Source organism: Acipenser ruthenus, chromosome 2, assembly GCF_902713425.1.
Source record: "Acipenser ruthenus chromosome 2, fAciRut3.2 maternal haplotype, whole genome shotgun sequence".
NCBI lineage: Eukaryota > Metazoa > Chordata > Actinopteri > Acipenseriformes > Acipenseridae > Acipenser > Acipenser ruthenus.
Window position 1 is genome coordinate 68,928,665 of NC_081190.1, and position 16,634 is coordinate 68,945,298.

The 16,634-nt window shown below is 38.6% G+C and overlaps 1 protein-coding gene across 4 annotated transcripts in view; it reads left to right on the forward strand.

The window, feature by feature from the left end:
- The first annotated feature begins 2,213 nt into the window (after nucleotides 1-2,213).
- LOC117409292 (FHF complex subunit HOOK-interacting protein 1A-like) overlaps nucleotides 2,214-16,634 on the forward strand; it is a 60,531-nt gene continuing 46,110 nt past the window's right edge. For 2 of the 4 annotated variants that reach the window (XM_058999685.1, XM_034015114.3), the window contains exon 1: nucleotides 2,214-2,602. The gene's annotated coding sequence lies outside the window, so the exon portion shown is untranslated. The remainder of the gene's footprint in view (nucleotides 2,603-16,634) is intronic. The other 2 variants (XM_058999676.1, XM_034015111.3) reach the window with 1 other exon arrangement.

A 16,634-nucleotide genomic window follows, 5' to 3' on the forward strand; every position in this document is an offset into this window, starting at 1 on the left:
TTAATAGACTTCATTTTCACTAGCAAAGTATAATCTGTCAAGTGCAGTGGTGCTCATCTGAACGTTTAAACTTCCTTTGTCACACACAGGTCAAGTGGGACCCTAGTACCTGCTGCACAAGGAGGAACTCTACAGTGTTGTTGTAGGTTAAATTGTACTAACCTGATTTAAAGTGAATATAAAGTCTTAGAGGAAGGTTTTTTTATTTATTTATTTTTTTTAGTAATGAGGGGTAAAAGGAATGGTTGCTACCCCTTTCACACTCACCATGGCAGTGTCTTCACAGGTCAAAGCATTTCACTGGCTGCAAAGAATGTCAGTCAGTAAGGTAAAATAGCTGGTATGGTGTCACTAAGGGAAATAGCTGGTTGGTTTATGACAGGAAAGAAAGTGAAGGGATAATTTGCTTTTTGTTGATTTGTCCAATAACACATGTTCAGGAAACATCCACACTTAAATCTGTTCAATAGAGAATACTATTTAAATTGTCTTAAATGTGATTTAAGGTTATGATTTGTTTTATGTGTTGATAATTCTGGAAAAGTGGATGTACCTGGACCATTTGGACCTGGATGGACATTTCACTAATTTTACTCTCCAGGTGAAATGACCTAAGAAATGCAAGACTGTCTGAAATAAGGTGAGCAGCCACAGCTTTCTATAACTGTTTTACAATGATAAGTGTATTACAAATGAAAAGTTTAACAGCATGAACAACTAAAAATCATACCACAGTAGATACAACAGCACTATTACTATAGTACATTAACTGTAGGGTTGTCTTGGAATGTCAACTTCTTCAGTGTCTTCACAAAACTGCCCTTCCCTATATGAACCACTCCTCTCTTCCATTTTCTTCCTGCCCACTGCTCTGGATTGCTATTGCTGAATGTCCCTATGGTACCTCAATAGGGTTTTATCAGAGGCCTCTTATCAGCTGAGTGCTGACTTGAAAGAGGAGGGACCAAACACACATTGTAAGAGAGCATATGTGAAACCTGTTGAACACTGATATCCTTCTGGCACAGTGCATCAATCACTAGATGGTATTCAAAATCACTTGGTGGAAAGCTGCAGCTAACCATTATGGGAACTGATTCCAATTATTGTTTATAGCATCTGATAAACAAAAACAGAAAAATAACTATTTAAAAACAAAATGTTTTTAGAGCTGTTTTATTGTGTTTAAAATGCTGTTGCTGTTTTTTTAAATCTTGTTGTATGTTTTTTTTTTTTTACGAAATAATATCTGCAGCCAACATTTTGACAGAAAAACTAGCCATTGTGTGTGTATGTATAGCTAGCTATCCAGATCAGATTTACCCGTTTTCATCAAGTTAGGGCAGCAGTGTGGAGTAGTGGTTAGGGCTCTGGACTCTTGACCAGAGGGTTGTGGGTTCAATCCCAGGTGGGGGACACTGCTGCTGTACCCTTGAGCAAAGTACTTTACCAGGATTGCTCCAGTAAAAACCCAACTGTATAAATGGGTAATTGTATGTAAAAAAATAATGTGATATCTGTATAATTTGATATCTTGTAACAATTGTAAGTCGCCCTGGATAAGGGCGTCTACCAAGAAATAAATAATAATAAGTACCCATTAAGGTGGTTTTAAATGTCCATTTGAAGGCAAAGGTGTACTAATCCTAAACTACTGAGTATTTAAGTTGTATTTAAAGTTACTTTTGTGTTCCCCCAACATTACACTGTTTAATTTCTACAATGTGCTTTAATTCACACCATGTCAGCAGTAATGCTTCGTTTTCCTGTTTAACTTTTAATGGTGATGAAAGGTGCAATTCATGGGAACAAATGTTTTTTGGAGCATGGAATGTGTATGCCTGCTGCACACTGCAGCCCACATAGGTCAGGAACTGACCTAAGCTTTTGAGAAAATGTCAGAAAATATGCAATGTCATAGTTACAGTAGTCTACGGAGGTAATATAAACAATCATTAAACACAATAATAATTAGCTTTTCCGTGAGAGAGACGGATACCTTTATCACATGTTGACAGAAAACTTTGTTACATTCGTTTTTTCCTTGCTGGTGTTCGGTTACAAAAAAACACGAACACATCTTTCAAGTGTTATGAGTTTTTATATTCAAATGACACATAATACTAGCAAGCTATGTCATCTTTAAAAGCCGGCAAGTATATTAGTTTTGAAGTTTTAAACTACTAATCCCAACTTCCCGGTACGAGAAAGCTGAAACCAGCGGAGGGAGGAGCGAAAGGCGGCACTTGCGACAAACTCACCTACATAAATGCAACGCAGGTTACACGCTGGTCCTCATTTTCTGGAATCAACAACATATTTTTAATTCTTAATATCGAATACCGGTTTACGAATAAAACTACAAACACGAGTTCACAAGATCTGAGGATTTACAGCATTTTCTAAAAGGAAATATTCCTCTGTGTTCTCGCTATCTGAAGGATATTAAACACGGACTGTACAACAACCCCTTTTACCTGCCTGCTGAAGTGAAGCCAGGCAAATGCAAATTGCAACACAGGAGATATTTGTTAATTGCTGATTGAAAAAAAAATCTACAAGGAAACCTGCTCAAAATTAGACGGAAGAGGCGTGAGTAAAGGTAACAGTGTGGAACTCTTTTTCTAAACTTACTGTTTCACCCATAGACGAACACTTTGTATGGTTGTAATGTAACTTTATCCGTTTATGTTTGTAACCTTTTTAATCTGAGCATTTTTTAAATGAAACAAAATCAAGCAGAATGTTCAAGTGTACCTTTAGGTTACACAATGAAAGACTGTATGTTTGCCCTAATCCCCAGGGAAAGGGCAAGCTCCGTGCGTGTGTGTGTGAGAGAGAGAGAGATAGACTGTAAACCTCAGATAAAGTGGAGCCGAGATTAGCAGGTTTATGTAATGGCAGTCTGTCTTCAAACAATTTGGTAAATACGCCTTGTGCCTTTTAAAGAATAGCATTATTAATAAGACAGTTTAAAAGATTGACAGGCAGCACCAAATCTGAGTAGAGTATTGTTAACAACAGTGAAACTTGATGAATCACGCACCTATCTGTGGCAAAAAGCAAACAGTGGGAATACGAACAGCTGTGTTTTTTAAGATAAAAACACAAGTTGCTCACACAAAACACGTGTTGAAAAACTTATAGAATTAATGTGCCATTTGATGTACTCAAATGTCCCATTTATACCCAGAGTGGAATACGACATTAATTGTCTCACATCAGTACATCAGCCGATTACATGCAAACAGACTTAAACATTTAGTTTCTTAACACTTATCAGGGCCTGCCGCTTTAGCCACCCAGCAGAGAGGGGAGTTCAAGCGTATCATTACAGGATTTCTGACAATACAGGATTTGTATTTTTAATTTCTTTTCCTTCCCTTAAATCCAGTTCCTGGTGTCATTCCATATTTTTGTTTTCACGTATTGGTATATTTTATAATCAGTAAAAATGTTTATTTAAGAACTTGTTTAAAAAACAAAACAACAACAACAAAAAAAAAACCAGGTCTGTTCACAATTTTAGCTGTGTGTGGATATAAACCACATGAAGTCGTATCAACTTGAGATCTCCGATTCCTTTTTTTTTTTTTTATAGCTAAACCTTGTTTTAATTGTTGGAGTTGGAGGAATTGTGTGACTTGTTCGGTTTTATGGGCTTGTTCAAGCTTGATTTCAAAGACACAGCAAGATGCACAAGCAAGATTTTAAAATGTATGAATGAAGCCAAAATGGAAAAGATTTTATGACTTGTGAACGTTGCCTTACAAGAATATCATTGCAGCGTGGAAAACAATTGAAAATTACTTTGTACTTGCACAGTGTTTCATCTTTGTACTTACAGCAGTGTTTTATGTGGAGGGGCTGGTCATATAGCTGATAAGCATGTGGCGGTCCCATCAATCAACTGAATTGCTGGCTCAGTAGCCACTAACCTCGTGCAGCCAAGAAAAAAAAAAAAAAAAAAAAAAAATCTTGTGCCACTAACAAGGTTTCAGACTTTACTGCCATGCCAACTTTAAACCTGAAGAAGCACATAAGCAAACTGTCTGTAATTCAAATCTGCCATGTTTTATTTTACTTTCTAGTATTAGTTGACACATTGCAATAAATGTTCCTGAAAACCTTGGGTGATTCTGTTGTGTGTTTTTGATGGTTTTATTGGGTTAACTCTGTAATCTTGTGGCTTGGGGGTTGTGGGGTTGTCCTGGTCATATCCAGTGTCTTTAACAATAGTATAGAAACGTTATGCGTGTAGTTGCCAGTCTGTAGTATGCTTTGACGTCATGTACTCATGATCTCCTTCTGTAAGTTTGGACCCTTTTATAATCCTAACTTTGTGATGAGAGGGGAGTATTAATGATCAGTATTTGTATGGCTTGCCAATTGGTTAAATCCAGGCTTAAAGGGTACAGAAGAGGAATTGAACCCACATTTATCCCTTTCTAAAAAGATCTGATTAATGGCTGTGGTAACCTAACCAAGAACCCTTTGTAATGGAACACAAAGTGGTTAATTTCGTCACTTGCTATTTAAAGCAAATGTAGGATCATTTTGTAAGGATGTAATTAGATTTAAACAATAGACATTTCCCACGGTCAAAAGACTGATATGTAAAAGTTCAAACTTCAATATACTAAGCTTTAAAAATGAGAAGCTGATCCTGAAACTGCAGGAGTGTCTGTTCCCTGATGAATGCCACTTACTGGCAGTATACAGTGTAAACACCAGCACATTAAGGGGTGGTTTCGTAGACCCTGATTAACACTAATCTTGGACTACCTTACTTGTGGTAGCATTATATAGTCCAAGATTAGTGGTAGTCTGGGATCTGTGAAACCTTAGTTAAAGTGTACTCTATAAAAAGTAAAGCAGCAGCAAAGGGTGTTTTTTATATGTTTACAGGTAGCACTTGGAAATTGTGTAAATCTGCAATATTGTCATTAAACTAAGTTTCCAAATATGGGATAATGTCTTGCATTACAGATTCATAAATGTATACATAAGTATGCTCACTTCCAGAGTTTAGATTAGATTATTGTTTCCATTTCCCTAGAGGAGGCTGTGTGGTAGTGGTTAAAGAAAAGGGCTTGTAACCAGAAGGTCCCCGGTTCAAATCCCACCTCAGCCACTGACTCCTTGTGTGACCCTGAACAATTCACTTAACCTCCTTGTGCTCCGTCTTTCGGGTGAGGCGCAGTTGTAAGTGACTCTGCAGCTGATGCATAGTTCACACACCTTAGTTTCTGTAAGTTGCCTTGGATAAAGGCGTCTGCTAAATAAACAAATATTGTGCATACTCTTTGATGCCTGTCAGATGTCAGTCTTCTATAGGTTGCCCTCTTCTCCCTTCAGTCAACAGTCACTTCTGACTGCTTGTAGGAAAAACGTTCCTGTTGTGCTGTGTTGCACTGCTTCTGTATCTCTGATATGAAGCAGCTGTTGCACATACTGTCCAAGTACACCTGGTATAACTCTTGCAGCCTTGTCGGCTCCAATTGACTGGCTTTAACCTTGCCCTGTCTCAGCAGCTATATGCAATTTGTACCCCCTTTATGTGCTATCTGTTTAACTTTCAGAAGCACTGATGGAGAGTCACGATGGTGTTGCACTTGCAGCTTATATTCTTTTGTTTTTTTTTACCCCCAAGCCAAGCACATTACTCTCTTTTCTTGCATTATATTTAGAGTGTCCTACAATAATGCTATTTGTTGGCGTCTGTTTATCAGAGGTGCCATTTCCCTTACACGGTTCCACCTGTGATGCTTTGTTTTTGTTCACCTGTTTAGTTTAACATGAATTCTGGGACAAGCCTCCCCTTCCAGCATGGCTGGTGTTTGGTTCCTATGGACACTGCAACCAGAGCTAGAGAGGAGTGCAGTGTACTCTAGTTACTATCCAAGCAGTAACCAGGTGATTTGTTTATGCAGTGCAGGGATCACCTTTCTGAATCTGTTTGGAAAGGGCAACAGTCTCTGTTGCAGACAGGCAGGCTGCACAAATAATACATTGAAACGTACTTGTTCGGAAATGTGTTGTCTTTTTTTTCATATTTTGTATTTATAGTACGATTTGAGTACTGTATAGGGACAAGAATAGAAAATACTATTCATGTAGATGTGCGTTTGTGCACCAGGAGCTAAGCAGTTTGCCTGTTCAGTGCAATATACATGGCAGATGGTCCGTTCTGAGCAGCTGAAAGCCTAATTTTCAGACAGACACCAGAGATTGTTAGTAGCCTGAGTATTTATGTACGATTGGATCTCTAGAAAAAGCTGTTGATAAAAACCTCTCTGGCGTGTCACTAGAGAAACACAGACCACTGTTCTATATTCACGAGCTATCTTCTTTGTGAAGCCTGAGCATAAACATAAAAAAAATACACACTGACTGAACTTAAAATGTAATTCAATACATTTTATAGTTTTGTACCTCTCATAAGTGAAAGAAAAGTATTTTAAAACACCTGTTAAAATGTCTGTTAGAGTTATTTTCCTGTAACTGAATATAAAGTGCTTAAAAGCTGAAGCAAATAACAGAATCAACACGTAACGGAGAACTACAGAAGACAAATAAGGCAGCCATTGTTTCGTCACAATGGAAGTTAATAGCATTAACAGGTGCAATCTAGTGGCAGTCCTCTTCTTATTTTTTTTTTTTTTTTACAAGTCTAGACTTGTATTCACTCAGTTGCGCTGAGACCACCAGAACTCTGTTCACTGCATCCCCTCGGCTAGATTTTAAACTAATTTTGGATTTCCACTGGGCCACTCATGTTCATGCCCTAAATACAATGGCCTCAGTTTATTCACATGATCTTTTAAAAAAAAAAAAAAAAAAAAAAAAAACTATGGATCTGAAGACAGCAATACAAAAGACCCCTCCCTGACCATTAACATACTGTAGCGTGCACGGGGGAAGGCAGCTGCAGGGCTGGTAGGTGACGTAATCACACACAAAAGACATAAGCCCGATATATGCTCCTTGCAAAGGAGCCGTCTCTTTTGTACAGCGGTATCGGCGCTACGCTTTAGTGCGAGAGGTCCCGGGTTCGCGCCCGCACTCCGTCTGTGTGTGGATTACTTCTCCCCGTGTGATGCGCCTGCCTGCGTTACCCGAAATTGCTACAATATTGTAGCGAACCTCAGTTCCCTCAGGCCGGCACATCACACAGGGCGAGGCAAAAGTGAGTGGGCAGCCCCTCGTCCCCATTTGAAAAGTGCATGGGAAGTGCCCTGTTGGCCCACCCGTCTCCGAGGGCTTGATTCCATTGACACTGACGGGGATTGACATGTCCGCGTCACATGACCTGTGTTAGCTGTACTTGGTGTCAATAAGCATAGGTTCAGTCGTGAGATTTATAAACAGATTGTTAATGTAATCCTCCACTGCTTTCAGGTGATTACTAGCCATGCTGTTAAACCAGGAAAAAATTCCCATTATATAATATCAGACTGCTGTGGGTGCTTCTTTACATTATTTAGCAGAAATCTCAAGTTGTCAGGCTTTATTATATGCAATTTGAAAGTTTTATTTCAGCCTTGACAATTGAAGCAAATTTTCTTGTTTTAAAAATAAGGTTTTGCAGTTTAGAAAATAAATACAAAACTTTTTTTCTTTTAATCTTTTTCTAAGTTGAGTTTCCTTGAATGTTAATACCGGTAATAGAATTGTGTATTTTATGAAGACAAAAAAAAAAAAAAAATTGATTTTTTTTTTTTACATGTTACAGTATTATGCGTTTTCCTGTTGAGTGAGCTGGAACTACTCTCAGCTGTGCCTGTTGCCTGGCTATACTTAGTTTGTGTTCAGTTTTGATACTTTGATTGAGACCTTTAAAGCTAGGGGGATTGGCCAAAAGTGTCCCTGTTGGTTCAGGGGAGTAAATTTGCAGGGACTGCACCCCCACCACCACCTCGTTGCGATGCAGCGATGAGTCTACATTTGAATTGGGCATTATAATTGGGTAGAAGAATGTGTGTTAAATAATACATCAATAAATAGAGACATACTGTAGAATCTGCCCTTTGCTGGTAGTGTAACTTGTGAAGCACTCCAAGATCAGTCATCCACATACCCAGGGGAGTTACAAGACCCAAGGTTTCCTTACTCTTGTCCTAAATTCCCTTTAGATTGTGGTTTAATAAACTCTTTGGAGTGTCTTCTTGTCATCCCATATAGTACGCAACCCTCTAACAAGTTTTGGGACAGATAAATAAATGCCTGTTTTACCCCACCCCTTGCCGGAGTCTAGATTTAAACAGATTGAGCACGACACGTGCAGTTATGCTATCTCTTTGAATAGATGAGTTGCATTATCCTTGTACTGTATTCTTTTAAGGTGAACATGTTTAATACTAATCTGTGGTGGTGAAGGAACAGGTGAACTGGCCCTGCTAATCACAAATCCTATTCACTATTCAAGAAATAGATCCCTGTCTTTTTAAAAATAGATTCTACCTATAGAAAGATTATTCTGAAATGATCAGCTCTTTGGGCGTTTCCTGTTTTTACGTATTATGTATAACAAAAATTGGGGTGCATGTTATTTTTTTTTACAATGTAATAAACTTAAATTAGGGAATGTTATATTGTTATTTGCCATGGAATGATGAACTCTACACAAGTGTAAAAACTAGAGCAGTTCACTTGTAAATAAAATGTCCAAAATCAAAGTACAGTACAACGTCTCGTATCTGACCCCATGTGGACGGTTATAGGCGGATATGTGAAAGTCGGATTTGCGAACATCTGTAGAAAATAAGCATTTACACATCCATAAATAGGTTAGTGAACAAAAACAACACGCAAACTGCTTTAAACATGGGGACATTTTTTGCTGTAAAAGTAAGCAAACGTAAATTAGATTAATTAGGCTACAATACAGTGTTGCTCTGCGGTTTGCTATACGCCATCTCCACACAGTGCTTAAAAAAAACTGTAAATGTACAGTAACCTGTAACTGATGGCTTCTTTCTTAACTCTAGAAGTCCCTGCCTCCCTAGTTCTGCTTTCTTAATATCTCTGTTACAGTACTTTGCGCTCTTTTCTTGATATTGCCAACAACTGACAGCAGCTCGGTTTAAATATTGCTTCGGCTATTTTAAACAAACGGCCGATAAGCATTGCGTTTATGAAGCTTGCTTTGTTTAATTCAAATGCATTTAATAGCTACAACAACACGCTGCCAATATCTGCAAGCGTGCGCTCCATCATATAAATACATTGCACTCACAAAAAAAAGCTTTCTCGACTGGTGTGTTGAAACGTCACTACTACACGCAGCTGACTGACACACGCACACAGCCCGCCTCTCTTAAAGGGCAGCAGTGTGGAGTAGTGGTTAGGGCTCTGGACTCTTGACCGGAGGGTTGTGGGTTCAATCCCCAGTGGGGGACACTGCTGTTGTACCCTTGAGCAAGGTACTTTACCTAGATTGCTTCAGTAAAAACCCAACTGTATAAATGGGTAATTGTATGTAAAAATAATGTGATATCTTGTAACAATTGTAAGTCGCCCTGGATAAGGGCGTCTGCTAAGAAATAAATAATAATAATAATAATAAAGGGGAACGCACCAAAAGGCTGATTGCTATAGCACTTTCTTTCTGTTTCCATCGCGGAAGCTGCATTTGCTGCCAATACCATTACTCTCGTAACCTACTTTTTAAATATTTTATTTATTTATTTATTTATTTATTTATTTATTTATTTATTTCGCAAGGCGGGTAATTGATCAGAGTGATTATGTGATGGTCGGATATGCGACGTTCCACTGTAATTCAATTTAACCTGAAGCATTATTTCGGTTTACTGGTATGATTAATTTTATCCTGTGATTTTCAAATACTTTGCATCTCATTATTTGGATCATTGGTTAGAAATTAGGTTTACTCTTGCTATACAGTAAAACTAATTTTATAGACCTGACGATTATAAATTCTTCTTACAGGGTTTCTATGAGTTGTATATAACCGTTTCATTTCATGCAGTTCTGTGAAATATTAATATAGTGAGGCTGGTGGATGCTGCACTGTAGAGGATGTTACACTCATGACCCTGAAATGTAACTGAGTTCTGATCCTTGTTAGATAGGAGGTAGAAAATACTTTAGCTTGGCTTAGACTGTGGTATTAAGAAACATTGCTGGGACAGATGGCGTGTGCAGACAGCGAGGGAATTGGTGTGTGTCTGTCAGCTTGGACCAAGCAATCCAATATCCAGAGCTGTCCCTCTATTGGCCCATTTAGTATTCCAGAGATGAAAAGGTTGAGGAGATTACTTTAGTCATTTGCTTATGAACCAAAATCTGTGACTCTTATAATCCTCTTTTTATTTATTTTTTTTCTTCTTATTATTACATCCTCCGTAAGCCAATCTGAAATATGTTCCAATGGAAGCTCTGTGTAATTAAATGGCATAACCAAAAGCTGCTTTTATATTCTGAGATGGAGAATATATTGTGTACGGCAGATTATGTTGTATTGGGACGAACACAGGATTTTCATGTTCAGATATTCACTCATATTTTAAATATTCATTCGGATATTTGTTAATTTTTCCAAAAAGTAATAAAAGCCATTATATTGCTCGGAACGCAGGTAGAGACAGCATAGCAGCAGGGGCAGGAGGCGTGGCTGTGGTCCCTGTGTGTGTGCCTTTATTTTACAGCGAGACCTTACAATATGTAACACGTTAAAATAGAAAAATATCCCAGGAGTAAAGAATAAGTTGTGTAGGACTTACTTTATCCCAGTGAATTTACTGCAAAACAAAGGATGCCAAATAGCAGGTCCAGTTAAACGCTGATTTGATTTTTTCCCGAAATAAATAGTACATTAAGTTGACAACACATTTTAAATGTTTAAGTCAGTAGGTTTGTTTATTTTCTGAATGCAAACTTTACAGAATATCTGTTCCTTTCATTTCATTTTAATGTTTTTTCTGTTGTTGATACTGGTGTAGGCAAACCAATCCACATCAGAAAATGCTACTTTCCCTACATGCTTATTGGGTGGTATTTTGAAAACCTGGGTGGGATCTCCTGATATTGAATTGGGTATCTTGTTCTTTCCCCTGGGACCTAGTGTTATGCGCAGACATATTTATTACAAAAATTCTCCAGGAAAAAGCTCACTGAAATGAATTATTTGGTTTCTAAGAGCCTCCTGGAATAACACCTGCAGCCCCTTCACCCTTCCATATGCAAACTTGAGAGAGGAGATTTGCCTGTATGTGCCTCTCCCTCTCTCCAGTGAAACGGGGCATCTTTAGAAAATTGCAGCTATGCTTTGGTAAAATAGCAAGAGCAAGTAATAGATCATGGGAGAAGCATACTGTTGATTAATCACAGTATCTGCTTCTTTCTGTGCCAGTTTTTTGATTATTAAATACATGCTGGATTTTATAATGAATCTAAAAAATTGCAAAGAGCAAAATGTGTTTTTTTTTCTTTTTTTTCTGGGATTATTAGCTTTTGCTAATTAGATATACATTAATTCTACATAATACATTTGAAGACATTGAAACAGACTTCTAGAAAGGATTAATTTAATTGCATTTGTTAAGCTTCTTTGAGTATTTCTGAATACTGTATAGAAATAACCGACAGACTCCGTACATAAAGGTTCACGTTTTCTGCAAGTCATTATTGCTCTGAATGATTAAATCACTTGGTGAATGTCATATGCTTGCAGAGGCAGTCATTATATTGAATAGGCTGTCAAACACAGATGATAGCATGCTTATCTTTTTGTATTAGATAGCTGTTGTGTTAATAGGGTGGTGTTGTGTGTAATGGAGCTGTGAAATGTGGTATATTTGGTTTGTCTACTGCTTTTTTGTATTTTTTTTATTCTTTTCTCAAAGCTTAAATGTTGTGAAAGACAGTGCTCCCATTGTGCTGCATTTGTTTTTTTCTGCTGTAGTGAGAGATGTAATCAGTTAACAACATGTTGTATAAATAAAGCTCTGAATCCTTGAACCCACTTCATTATGATACAGTACTGCAGCCCACAAATACACTTAGTACCAAGAGAAGCTTGCACAAATGGCACCCCATGGTGTGCAAATTGGTAAAAATCAGCACGATAGGGGAACTTTCATTCAGAGAGTTGTGAATAACCCATTAAACAAAAAGCAAAATACTACATTTTAATATTTGTATACATGGTATTCCTTTTAAAAAAAAAACAAAAAAAAACAATTTGAGCAACATGTCGTCAAACTCCCTCTTTAGGGTAGCAGACCTACCATTGTATTTGAATAACAATTGGCATGTATTCAAGAGTAAATTATGTTCTGTTTCAGCTTCTGATAAAATTGTAAATCTCGGTCACTAAACTCTTTAGAAAAGACAATCTGTATGTCGTACTTTTCACTTTGTACGACTTTCCATCAGGCATTGTCTCGTGGAAACAGATCACAGTATTTAACCTTATCTCTCTGTGCCAGGAGGTTGTGCCATTCGACATTGGTTAATCCTGAATTTTAAATGTTCCAGGAACAAAGGAGTCTGTTATCTGCACTCTTAGCTTCCCGTGACATCATGCAATTATACACAATGATCTACATGTCATAAAATAGAGGTACAGTTTTAACTGTATGTAATGTAGCTATTGCCCCACTCCATTAAGTTGTCCACCTACCTTTTAAATTTTGCTAATATGTATAATTTTAAAAAGTCTGTATCATATTCATAAAAATGTAATGTAATTTCCATTACACGAGAGTAGATGTTAAAACTTCATGCTGATTTGAACTCGGCTCTCGCCAAGATAAGCACCAACTAAGACATAGCTTTACAGTAAACTAATGTGATCCATATGTGTCTCCATCCATTTACGTTTCCTTCCATATGATGATGTAGATATCCTTCTGTCTGGTGTTAATGGCTGAAGTGTAATGCTGGCTCCAGGGATCAGCTTCTTTTGCCTCCCTGGCGCATCAGCACACACAACGGCTGCGATGCTGGCTCCGGGGATCAACCACAGTGCGGCCTCCCCAGCGCATCAGCATGACAACCATCTGGATTGAGCTAAGTAGGGTACATCTCTGGGGTTTTCAAGTGGGCACCTTCCATCCTCAGTGTTTCGTCGACTAGCCCACGACACCTCAAGAGGGCTTGACGGTGATTCTGGCGTCCCAGCATCACCCCCCTCCGTACCCCACTCAACTCAGCCCAGCTTACTTACCTGTACATCAGCGTTTCTTTCTTTCTTTCTATTGTGCTTGAGATCCCCAGCCAGAATCTTTCCGTCTCAACCACAGCCAGTTGCTGCTCCTCTCTGCTGCTTCAGATAAGTTCTTCACTGTGCGACGCAACTCTTGGCCACTGAATCCGACGTCTCTGAGAAACCGGGTTGTAGAGTGTGCCACAAATCCTCGACAACCCACTTCCACTGGGTAAACCCGAACTCTCCATCCTCGCTGTTCCGCTTCAGTGGCTAGTTGAGCATACCGCAGTTTCTTCCTCTCATACGCCTCATCTACAGCATCCTCCCATGGCACTGTTAACTCTACCAGGTGAACAAGGCGTGCTGATCCAGACCACAAGACAATATCTGGTCGAAGGTTAGTGGTGGCAATCTCAGGTGGAAAAATAAGCCGTTGACCAACATCTGCCAGCATTTTCCAGTCTCTAGCAGCTTCCAGTTGTCCTGGGCGAGGATTGGTTTTAACACCTTTTCTTGGTGGTTGCTCTCCTGGGCGGAGGAATGTTGTCTTTTGTGTGTAATGTTTTGATGGAACAGGTGACAACTTCTTGGTCATGTTACGCTTGTCTTCCAATGCTAAGGCCAAACATTGCAGCACCTGGTCATGGCGCCAAGTAAACCGTCCTTGGCTAAGAGCCACCTTACATCCTGTCAAAATTTGCCTTAATGTTGCAGGTGATGAACACAGAGGTTTAGGTTCTGTGGTGATGGGAGAACATCATATGTTGACCTGATGAGGAAACTGATCCTGCTCTGTTCCATTGACCATAGGTCTTGCCAGCCAATCTTGCGTTGTTCCACACTCTCCCATCTCATCCATTCTCCCTGCTTGGCCTGGGAAATGGCCTTTATACACCTCATCCTCTCCTCCTGCTTTTGCACCTCGTTGACTACCAGCTTCCTCCTTTGAGCTGGGGCTGCCTTGTGCCATGTAGGAGGTTACCTGTAAGATTAATTTGACTTTTTCTGTGCTGTTTCCTGTCTTCCCTGATCACTTGAAATAACTTTTTTCGGTATTTTGAATTGCATTTGAATTTGGGCAGCTCAAATTTATCCCAAAGCTTGGTGGTATGTTTCCATTTTTGCTTGCAGTCACAGAATTATCATCTTCATTGTTTCCGTTCAAGGTAGTAGCAGTTGCACCACAATCAAAGTCAGTAGATGCACCTATAATTCTTATTCGAATGCCCCCCCCAAGCTACGTTATGTACAGTAGCTGCTCAGGTTGCTAGGATACGGTCTGCCTGGTGTCACATTTAGCAGTGCCACCTGGGATGAATTAACTCAATAGCTTATCAGTTTTAGACGGGTTTCATTTTTGTATTTTAGACACCATTAACACTGTGATAATTAGTGCTAGGACGAACATGTTTGGATATTCGCTCATAATTTGAATATTCGTTAGGATTTTTGTTCATTTTCCAAAAGTAATACAAGCCATTATATTGCTCAGAATGCAGGTTTTCTGGTTTGAGTTGGCATAGAATTACCGAATGTAACATGTTAAAGTAGAAAAATATCCCAGGATTAAAGAATAAGTTGTGTAGGCCTTGCTTTACCCCAGTGAATTTACTATTATTATTTGTTTATTATTATTTGTTTATTTAGCAGACGCCTTTATCCAAGGCGACTTACAGAGACTAGGGTGTGTGTGAACTATGCATCAGCTGCAGAGTCACTTACAATTACGTCTCGCCCGAAAGACGGAGCACAAGTGACTTGCTCAGGGTCACACAATGAGTCAGTGGCTGAGGTGGGATTTGAACCGGGGACCTCCTGGTTACAAGTCCTTTTCTTTAACCACTGGACCACACAGCCTCCTAAAACGTATAATATATTACTATTATTGTGTTAACAGACACCCTTATCCGGGGCAACTTACAATTGTTACAAGATATCACATTATTTTTTACATACAATTACCCATTTATACAGTTGGGTTTTTACTGGAACAATCTAGGTAAACAATCTAGGTAAAGTAGAGAGTACTCAAGAGTACAGCAGCAGTGTCCCCCATCTGGGATTCAACCCACGACCCTCCAGTCAAGAGTCTACTCCACACTGCTTACTCCAAAACAAAGGATGCCAAATAGCAGTTCAAATAACATGTTTTGTATATTCACGAAATAAATAGTACATATAGTTGACACCGCATTTGATTTATTTTTTACTTTATTTTTTATTTTTTTCTCTTCTTGCCATTGCTATTTTTTCTCGGTAAACAGTGGCCATAGACACGTATTCATAAAATACTATGATAATGGATCCTTAAGACCTTTCATTAGTGTCATTTATTATTGATATTGACTTCAGTGTAAGGTAGCAATTTGGTCTGCTGCGCAGCTTCTCTGTAATGTTTTAGTTAAAGAAAAAAAAGTGATAGGCTTGACAGCGGGAACTCCCCGCCAGCTGGAATTTTATTAAACAATATTCCAAGCTCTGTAATGAATTTTACAAGGCAATAGAACAAAACCAATATGGATCAACATGGTGAGAGAGTAATTCAGCCCACCTGCTGGCAAACTATTTGAAGGTTCAGTGTCTTGCGCACCATCAGATAGTTTTACAATACCAAATAATAGCACAGCAGTGTACAAATTCTTAGTTTTGAGGATTATTTAATTAAGTCTACTGGTATTGAATAAGTATTGATTTTAAAATAACAAAGTACCCTCCAGTACTACAGGCTGACCTGTTAATGAAATTAATCCTCCCTCAGGAATGCAGTAAACAAAAAGAAAAAGTAACAGTCTAGTTTGACTTGTACTAAAGCACCTCACACGCAGCTGCGCTCTGTTCTGAAGTGACAGGGAGTTAGTTTCGGGATAGTAGATCCCATTCAGTATAGCAGACAGGTGTGTAACGAGACCTCCATTTAAAAAAAAAAAAAAATGCACTTCATTCTAACTATGGCTGTCAACTGTGGTTGAATACTAACTTCTCTCAATACCAGTCCTATTGGTAGATGTATACACAGTGGGGGGGGAAAAAATGTAATAAATACAGACATTATTTTCTGCAGCTGAAGTGCACTCTGCCCTTAAGTCTCAACCTTTTGTTCCATGTTGCCTTTGTTCTGTTGCAAAGTAATTGCAGAGCTAGACTATAAATAAACAGGGTCATCTTGCCCTGTGTCACATTACCTGTAAATATTTCATAAAGCAGTGACATATTAATGACTTTTGCATCATTCAGTTGCTATGGCTGCTTATGTCATGCAAATATCTTGCCGTGGCTGAGTACATGCTTTTGGCTCGGAGAGCACAGAAATCCATCTAATCAAATGTCATATCATAAAGAAGAACATAAAATAAACTCTGTGGTTCTAGTAAAGGTTTCTGCTCGCATATAAATCTTGAGAGTCATAGCTTGATCTGTGTTAAGGTCTCCAGAACCCTGAGAGAGAATATCAGCCTTA